General features: G+C 35.2%; 1 long non-coding RNA gene across 1 annotated transcript; it reads left to right on the forward strand.

The window, feature by feature from the left end:
* Positions 1–5,131: 5,131 nt before the first annotated feature.
* Positions 5,132–5,540, forward strand: LOC127087154 (uncharacterized). The gene is made up of 2 exons (XR_007789789.1): positions 5,132–5,239; positions 5,418–5,540. It is a non-coding gene; the product is annotated as an uncharacterized LOC127087154 (long non-coding RNA).
* The last annotated feature ends 3,590 nt before the right edge of the window (positions 5,541–9,130 follow it).

The following is a 9,130-nucleotide window of genomic DNA, read 5'->3' on the forward strand; positions in this document are numbered from 1 at the left end:
TTGAATATGATTCAATACTAGCACAGCTGTCCCACACATAGGCCAATTGCCAACCACTAGAGACCGGTACCCATAGTTCCTGTCATGAATAGTCCATCCACCTACTTCAAGGGACCATTCAGGGAACTCACAGAACCTTCCACGGGTTCCAACATCAGTACTAATATAACTCCTTGCAAGATACCAGAAAGTATCACCCATGGATCTCATCCAGAAACAGAACAGGACGCCTGCTCTGATACCAATTGAAATTCTGGCGTAGTCAGAATTCAGATGTTCTACTCCAAGTAATGACATCTGATCTAACATTGTTACTAATACAGCAAGACAGTTATACAAATTAAAACCTAGTACTGATATGCACACATTCACAGATGTCACGACATCTGCTTCTATATCACCCTAGAATGGAGGAACACCTAGTTCTGTCCATCTAGTGCAAACACCCAGTAGAGATCAAATATAGCCCTTATGGTTATTTATCCTGCCCATTTATCAGCATGATGTCTCAACATTGGTTGAAACATCACCTGTCCCAACATTACAGATGAGTGAACTGTAACAGACCAACCAGTCCATCAATATCAGCAGTCAATGGTGAATGTCATAACATTCTGTTTTACATTCAGACTGCAGGCTATGTGTCATATCTGTTATTCCCTTCATAAACAGACTAAAACCAGATTGAGTTATAACAGACAAAATATAGTGTGCAGAAGGTAAAAACACAAGCAATTGTTAACCCAGTTCGGTGCAACTCACCTACGTCTGGGGGCATACCAAGCCAGGAAGAAGATCTACTATCAGCAGTATTAATTCAGAGTTAAACTCCCCCGTTTACAACTCTTCACTTAATCCATACCCAATGCAATCTATACCTAGGAACTCCTAGATAGAAACCTCCAGTTTCCATTCCTATCACTACAAATACAGTGTAATGTTAACCAACTTGAACTTGCTTCACATCTTCATTCAAGAACATAATCACTCTTGCCTACAGGCTTTGAGTTACAAATACTCTCAGCTTTTACCACTGAGAAACACATGGTAACCTTCCCACAGATTGGGAGGTTTACCTCACACACACCCTAAATTTTCATTCTATGAGGCTTACAATAACTAGGTTACAATAAGCTATTTATAACCTAATCACCCAACTGGATTTGGGCCTTCAGAAATCGCAGCAAACTTGTTCTTTGCTGTTACAAACCAGCAGAAAGTTTCTGCTACAATCAAGGTCTTCAATCTCTTAGTTCCTAAAATATCTCCATATTTAGTTCCTAAAATATCTCAAGACCTCCACAAATAATGCCACATAGGATTCTAACTAATTTCCACATATTAGTGTGCTAACAAATAGGCTATTTGTTAGGTTCCTTAATTGTAGCTTGGTGTTGGTTTCCTGGATTTTAGCCTGAGAAAATGCTGAAACAGAAAAACTAAACAACCTACAATATAGCATATGCTGTCAGGAATGAATGTCACAACATTCAGCTTGACATCAAGGTCCATATGCTAAGTCTGTTTTTCCTGAAAACAGACCGTACAAATTTGCTGAACTGTACAGGACCAATCTGTCCATTCTACAGTAACAGCTTACATTAATAAATGTCAAAGCATCCAATTTGACATTTACACATTTAGCCTTAAGTCAGTTCTGTTATCCTCTTGAAGAACAGACTGATAAACATACTGAAGTGTAGCAGAACACCACTCTGTCTATTGTTCAGTATATGCTGTCAATGATGAATGTCATAACATCCAGTTTGACATTCAGACAGTAGGCCTTATGCCAGATCTGGTATTTCCTTGATCACCAGACTGAAAATAAATACTGAGTTCTAACAGAACACCAACTGTTCTATTCCTCAGTATCTGCTGACAGGGATGAATGTCATAACATCCAGTTTGACATTCAATGAATCCTGTATTAGCTAATCCTACAGTAAACTACTCAAGTGTGTCATGACATCAGTCAAGACATCAGAGTACAGCTAGATATTCTAACCTACAATGCAGTCACACAAACACCTTCACAGCATGTCATGACATCAGTTAAGGCATTAGAATCTAGGTAGTGTTTTACCATACAATGCAGCCAATCAAACATCTACAGAAGACTTCCAAGCAAAGGTCCTAAGATGAAATCTTCTAAGTCCAAGTTGATTAAGAGTGGAGTGAATATTTTGGTCTTACCATTTTATCATGTTTTGTTATTTTTAATTGATGACAATAAATAAATAGCAAGTAAATAAACATGCATGATGAGTTTGTACAATGATGATGATAATGAGTACTTGAATGTAAATTACAAGGTAATGACATAAAAGTAAATCACAAGATAAAGAATGACAATATCATAATAATAATGGTTAGTGAATGTAAATGAACAATAAAATAAAATCATGCAAGGAAGTAAAGTGCAATGATGTAAATGTTAGGAGTTAGTAGTTAGTAGTTAGTGGTTAGTAGAATAACAATAAGCAAATAGAATAACAAATTAATATAAAGAAAATGGTTTCATCTATGTATCAAATGACCTAATCATGGTTGAAATAGAGACAACCTATCAATGCCTCAAAGAATCATGAAGGATCTATTGATCAATCATTAATAGGTTTGAAACATTGAAGGTTTTATCAACTCTAAACAATCATGGCCATGATCTAATAGATCTCATCAGCCAAATAAATGTGAAAACAAGTCAACAATAAATAGAAAATGAAACAAAATACAAAGTTTGATTAAAGATGGTGGATAAAAGTAGCAAGAGCAAGAAATCCCCAAAAGGATGTAAACCCAACAAAAACCACTTGTCTCAAATTTGACTCAAATCTCTCTCAAAACACAACCCAAGAGTAAAAAGTCATTTTCAAACATAAAACAAAATAAAAAAATGTCAAGGAGTTTGAGTCCAAAATATTACCAAGATTGTGGTGTCAAAACTAGGTTATTATTGTGTTTGGGTTTGAGAATGAAGCAAAAAGCTTGGAAGAGGGTGGCTATGGTTATTATGGTAGAAAAAAAGAAGGGAAGGAAGTTGTATGTTTATGTGGTGGTGGTGAATGATTATGTAAGTGAAGGTCACAAGTTTGCTACTGTTTTTGTTGTGTGGAGATTGTGGATTTTTACATGGTGGTTGGGTGGTTCAAAGAAGAAAAGAGGGTTTGAGTGAGTTAGGGTTTAGGTTGAAAAGAGGGAGCTTGAATGTGATTTGGACAGAGGTTTTATGGCTTTCAAGATTGAAAAATGAGTGGGGATATGACTCTATTTATAGGGGAAGCAAAGGGGTTGAAGTGGGTTAACCAAAATGTCCTTTGTGTAAAAAACAAAGCCATTACTACTGCCTGCGCAGGTGTAATCGATTACCATGATTAGGGCAATCGATTACACAGTCCAAAATGGCAAAAAAATCAATTTTTGGTCTGTGTAATCGATTACCATGATTAGGGTAATCGATTACACACTCCAAAATGGCCAAAAAATCATTTTTGGTATGGGTAATCGATTACCATGATTAGGGTAATCGATTATCCAGTCAATTTTTTTTCCAGAACTTTAACCGGATAACCCAGTTTTTTCGGGTGTAAACACCATGCCTTGAGTCTGTGTAATATGTATTTGGTTATGAAATTTCAATGAAATTGTGATGAGGAAAAATGAATGCATGCATGTGTAGTAGGGCCATGGATCAGATGAAAGTTGTATCATGGGATAGGGTGAATTTTGGGGTATGACAGCCATTACGATCGTGATAACAAAGTCGTGCATTAGCATAGTTAAAAGGAGCTGCAATAGACCGAGATCCCACTAGGACTCTTCGACTTCTTTATGTATAGAATACCGAGTTCTACGACGTCAATACACCTAAACTTGCCCGGGTTCTATCATCAAGACCATATATTTAATGAAAGTTTACACGATACATGATACATTGAAAACACTTCGCCCTTATAGGCCTTGCACCCTTACATGCCTCATGGTTTGGGGGCTTATATACATCCCAAATTTTATTAGAACTCGGATAAGGTCGATCTTGCGCATCAACAATCTATAAACGGTTATAGCCTGTGTATATTTTGGATTATTCCTCGGATTATGAAAGGTCGAGGCGTGTCCATTATGGAGGACCGACCAAAGAGTCATGAAACTGTTACAAGTACTTATTTAATTGCGTTGCAAATGGTTAAATGGACAGTTACGTTTATTATGACCATAAATCCTATTATTATGACTATTTAGATTGGACAAAGGTGGATATTATAAATAAGTCCTTGAGACCAAGGAGGGGGAATGGTGGATGAATAACACAAAAAAAAAGAGAACCATAACAATGATGATTAAGATTCCTCTCTAACCTACCTCCTCTCACAGACAGGACGATTGTGATCCCACTTAAATAGCTTTAAGGAATTTCTCCAAATGATGTTTATCAAAAACACTTATAATGTTACTTTCGTGATGTTCACTTTGAAACGAATAACCTAAATCTAGCGTGCATGATTGAGGAAGATGAAATCCCATAACTGTTTGGAAAATGGTTGGCAAAACAATAAGGAAGAAGTTGAAGCTACTCATACGCTCTAGGATTTCTCATGTGAGCCGCATAAATAACCTTGTTGCTCACATCCTAGCTAAACACGCCTTGTATCCAAGCCCACACTAATTTAGAGCTTAAACCCAATTATTAATTAATTGTTTCCTTTGTGATTAAAAATAAGTCATTAATCAATCAACAGTTTAAAATAATTTAATTATACCTTAACAAATACTCAATACCCAAAAAACCCATTAACCCAAAAAATGAACATACCACAAAATCAGTTGCGTCATAGTGCTTGTAAACGTGCTTCCACGCCACTTCTTCTATACAATTAGTGCCACCCCACCCAACTATATAACTTCTCAATCTCTTCCGACAACACTTGTTCTTTTAAATTGTCGTTGTTGTTAATCCAGTTTTACATTTTAATAATAATTCCTCATAATTTATGTCTAGACTCATTTGTTTCCATTCAATTTTCCAGCGAGTGGGGTCCACACTTCCGTATGCCACCACCTGGACGGTTCTTTTGATTGTTACCGCGGTGTTGGCGTCGTTGGCACCCGGTGTGGCTTTTATGTGCGGGTGTCACAATTTTCTTCATCGTTCTCATCAAAGCCTTGTCAACATCATGAATTTGTGAGGATTCCGTTTGATTCTCCGACCGAGATGGTTTGCTTGCCGGAACATGCGGTGGTTAGCACCTCACAGTTTGATTTCTTCTTGCCTACTTTGTTTGCTGCTTTGGTTGTTTCTGCTTCAACTTTCTCCTTCGTTCTGTGCTCTCTCCATGATGTAAATTTTATTCATAAATATTTTAAAGATTGATTGAAAGTCTTATACTTTGAATTTTGTATGCATGATTGTGTCGAAGAGATGAAGAGATGCCATGATTATGTTCATACTCTTGTCCTGCCAATTTAAGTTCACATACGAAACTACGTAAGTTTTCACTTCATTAGTATTGAATGATTCTATCAGGTACTTCTTCGCACCATCTTCTAACTTGTTACAACTTCTAACTTTTCAACATGATTTTCTTTTTGAGTTGGTCATAACAAATTATAATGTCTCATCACCTATATTAGAAACAATCTATCATTCTTTAAAATCTATGTAACAAAGAATGGTCTTCCCATAATCAACGGGTATGGTAATTTTTTTGGGTATAAACTATCACCAATCAACAAGCACAAACAAATGATCTATCTTAATGGAATTATTTTTCATATTACCATCGACTTTATAATTGAATGGTCCTTTCAACTCAAATGTAATGCTATTCGACTTCAATTCATACGTATGTGCTAAGTTTTTATATATACAAAGATAGAGTAGAAGGATGTTTTAGAACATTGAGCGATAAAAGAAAGAAAATATGTTTTTAAGATTGTCATAAGTAAGAAAACCAAAAAGTAGTAAGAATGTCGACCGAAGATATTTGATCCACAAAGGCAGTACAAATGGTGGAGGCGCTCTGGCAGCGACACATGTGTGCTTCGGATGGTAGTTCAAGTCCATCGAACATCGACTCTAGTCAATCAGTTTGCTTGTATCGGGATTGGTTATTTTTTTCTTGTAATTTAGAATTTTTTTGGAGATATCTAAGAGGATGAAGAATTATTTCTAAACGCCTTGAATTTGTGTGATTCATATAGAAATATTTGGAGAGATTGAAAAATACTTAGGGGTAGAAAATACGATTTTTCTTGAAAACTTAAGTGATTATTTTAAAAAATTGTATTACACGCTAAACTAGAGTAATCTTATAACTTGTGTGATTCATATATATATATATATATATATATATATATATATATATTATATATATATATATATATCACAAGTAACCCACTTATCCTAGACGTATCAAATTTGAGTTTTTTTCTAGATTCTTTCATAATATAGTGTCGTTCCACAATCCTGTATATTGAAAACGATTTGAAAATATTACACGCTAAACTAATTACAAAGTCTAAGAAAATATCACTAAAAATCTCATAAACACGAAGTTATCTAGTAATAATTTATTTCATATTCAAGTGGGTGGTGTAAGGAACATAGTGTAGTTACCATATTCGTCTGAAGAGATGAGACGATCAACTGAATCTGTTCACTGAATGAACACAAGCATATATAATTAGTATTTGGTTAAACATGGAAACTAACTATATATAATAGAGAAACCACATTTTCCAAATTACTCACTCATGGATAAAATGTGCTAAGTAACATTCTTTTTTCCTCTTTAACTCTGATGTTATGTATTCTTCAATCTTTTTGTAAAATTATTTTTAAATTGAATACCAACGGGATACAAGAAGTCATAAATATATGATTTATTTAATTCTATACAAAAACGTTGGATGTACCTAAATGGTTAAACAAAATTCAAAAAATAAGCGAGGAATTCAAAAAGTAAGTATCCGATGAATGTACAAAACCATAATGAGATATTCAGTTCTATATACTTACGTGCACCAAACCTGTAATAACCCTATATCCAACCACTGATTTCCAATGACCGTATCCTTTATATCTTTAGGATCAACATAGAAACACTCTAATTCTCGTTCATGCAGCTCCAGAAGAGTTAGTTTTGTATTGTGGATAAGATAACATACTCCCTCCGTTCCTTTATAAGTGTCGTTTTTTGACTTTTACACATACCAAGACAACTAATAATTGTTGTTACTTTTTAAATAATGATTATGTTTTTTCCTACAATACCCCTAACTTTTAGTAATTCATTTGACAATACTACAATTAATACTACATTGAACTTTGAAATGACACTAAAAAGAAACAATTTTTTTTCTAAAAAGTGACACTTATAAAGGAACAGAGGGAGTAACATTTTAGTATATAATTGTTCAAAAGGAGCCAATAACTCATTGTAGATCTCATTATCGGTAGGGGTAGATGAACAACTTCCTTTTGTGCTTGCACCATATACAACAGTTCGTTCAGGAAATTGATCATCATCGTTTTCATGTGTACACTGTGGGACAGTTCCACTGATTCTCTATATTTGAAATATCAATACAATATATATCATATACTTCAAGTATCAACACATGGAAGAGTAAAAGACACATGAACACAAAACAAAAAATACACACACACACACACACACACATACATTTCAGATATCACAATATTCTCACATACCGCATATAACTCTTCCATGTCTTTCCTGCGACTTTACTGCTCCGCTGCTAACGCGTCTTGAAAAACTTTCTTTTGACTCTCCAACTTCCTCTTATATTCTTCAATTGTTTCTTTTTGCACCTGTTCAAATCTTTTTCTAGATGTACCAAACGACACTCTCATACCGATGCCATCTCCAATACCACAGACACATCCACCATGCTCCTTTGTTCTGATTGCTTATACTAATATATCATGTCGTAGTTTTGGAACAAAGGAACCTTCACAGGTCGACATAACCAACAATCCTACACAACATGATAAGATATAGATTGTTAGTTACCAAAGCAATTTAAATAACACATAACACACGTACAACAAATCCAACTTAGATTTTTTCCAGTGACTAATCATGAGGCATCTGAAGTGTAGTCTCTATTTCGTCTTTGTCGAGTCCTCTTCCACTTCTCATTTTGTGATGATGGATATGTATTGCGATCATGACTCACAGAGTCCTCATCTCCTAGTTGTTGTCTTTCTCAATAATCATTATTTTCTCAAGTTTTCTCTATCCCCCACAAGACAATCTATGGGGATATTTGTTTTTGCCTTGTTCAATTGTCTTGCTTCACTTTTAGCATGTTTAAACATAGGAAAAACATTAAATTGCATGGTTGTATCTATAAAGAATAAGGATAAAATTATCATAAAATACAATTAGTACTGACTAGGAGCTCCTCATGACACACAGAAGCTCATGATCAGGCTTAGGTTTCCTAATGTAGTCACATGTGAGTCGTGACTTAAAGCCCTCCAAAACGTACTAGCAGAAGTGATCCATTTTTTTTAGCTTAGGATTGTCGAAAAACTTAAACATCAACTACACACTTACAACAATAAGTATGTAATTTAGTGATTATACAAAGTAATATCGAATCAATGAAAATTAAAATTAATACCTTAACATCGGTCCATATGTTATCTTTCACATCCACTAGAACATCTTTCTAATCATTTATCAATATGTTAACTTTGCTACGTCCAAGGTGAAGGAGAATCGCGACCCAAAGCGCAGCGGAAATTAAAAAAAAATTCTCCTTTAGAGATCCTTACGAATGGTCATGATCAGTGATAGAATATTTACCTCTTGTGACGGTTGAAACCTTTGGTGCAGATCTCTTGTGACGATCAAAACCTTTGATGCAAATCCACGAAGCGATCACGAACGTTGAACGATGACAACGTCTCTACTCAGTCCACACGAACGGGTTCCTTCAATCTCAGTGCTAGCTGGTACGAGTGAAGGCTTTGAGTGGAGAGAGAGAGAGAGAGTGATAGAAAACGAAAATAATGCAACCGCAAATTTTTGCTTCTGCACAAGGGTTCTATTTATAGAACCACTTGTGTGGGCTTCAAGCTAAAAGCCCACTTAAGTGT

Source organism: Lathyrus oleraceus, chromosome 5 (genome assembly GCF_024323335.1).
Source record: "Lathyrus oleraceus cultivar Zhongwan6 chromosome 5, CAAS_Psat_ZW6_1.0, whole genome shotgun sequence".
NCBI classification, from domain to species: domain Eukaryota; kingdom Viridiplantae; phylum Streptophyta; class Magnoliopsida; order Fabales; family Fabaceae; genus Lathyrus; species Lathyrus oleraceus.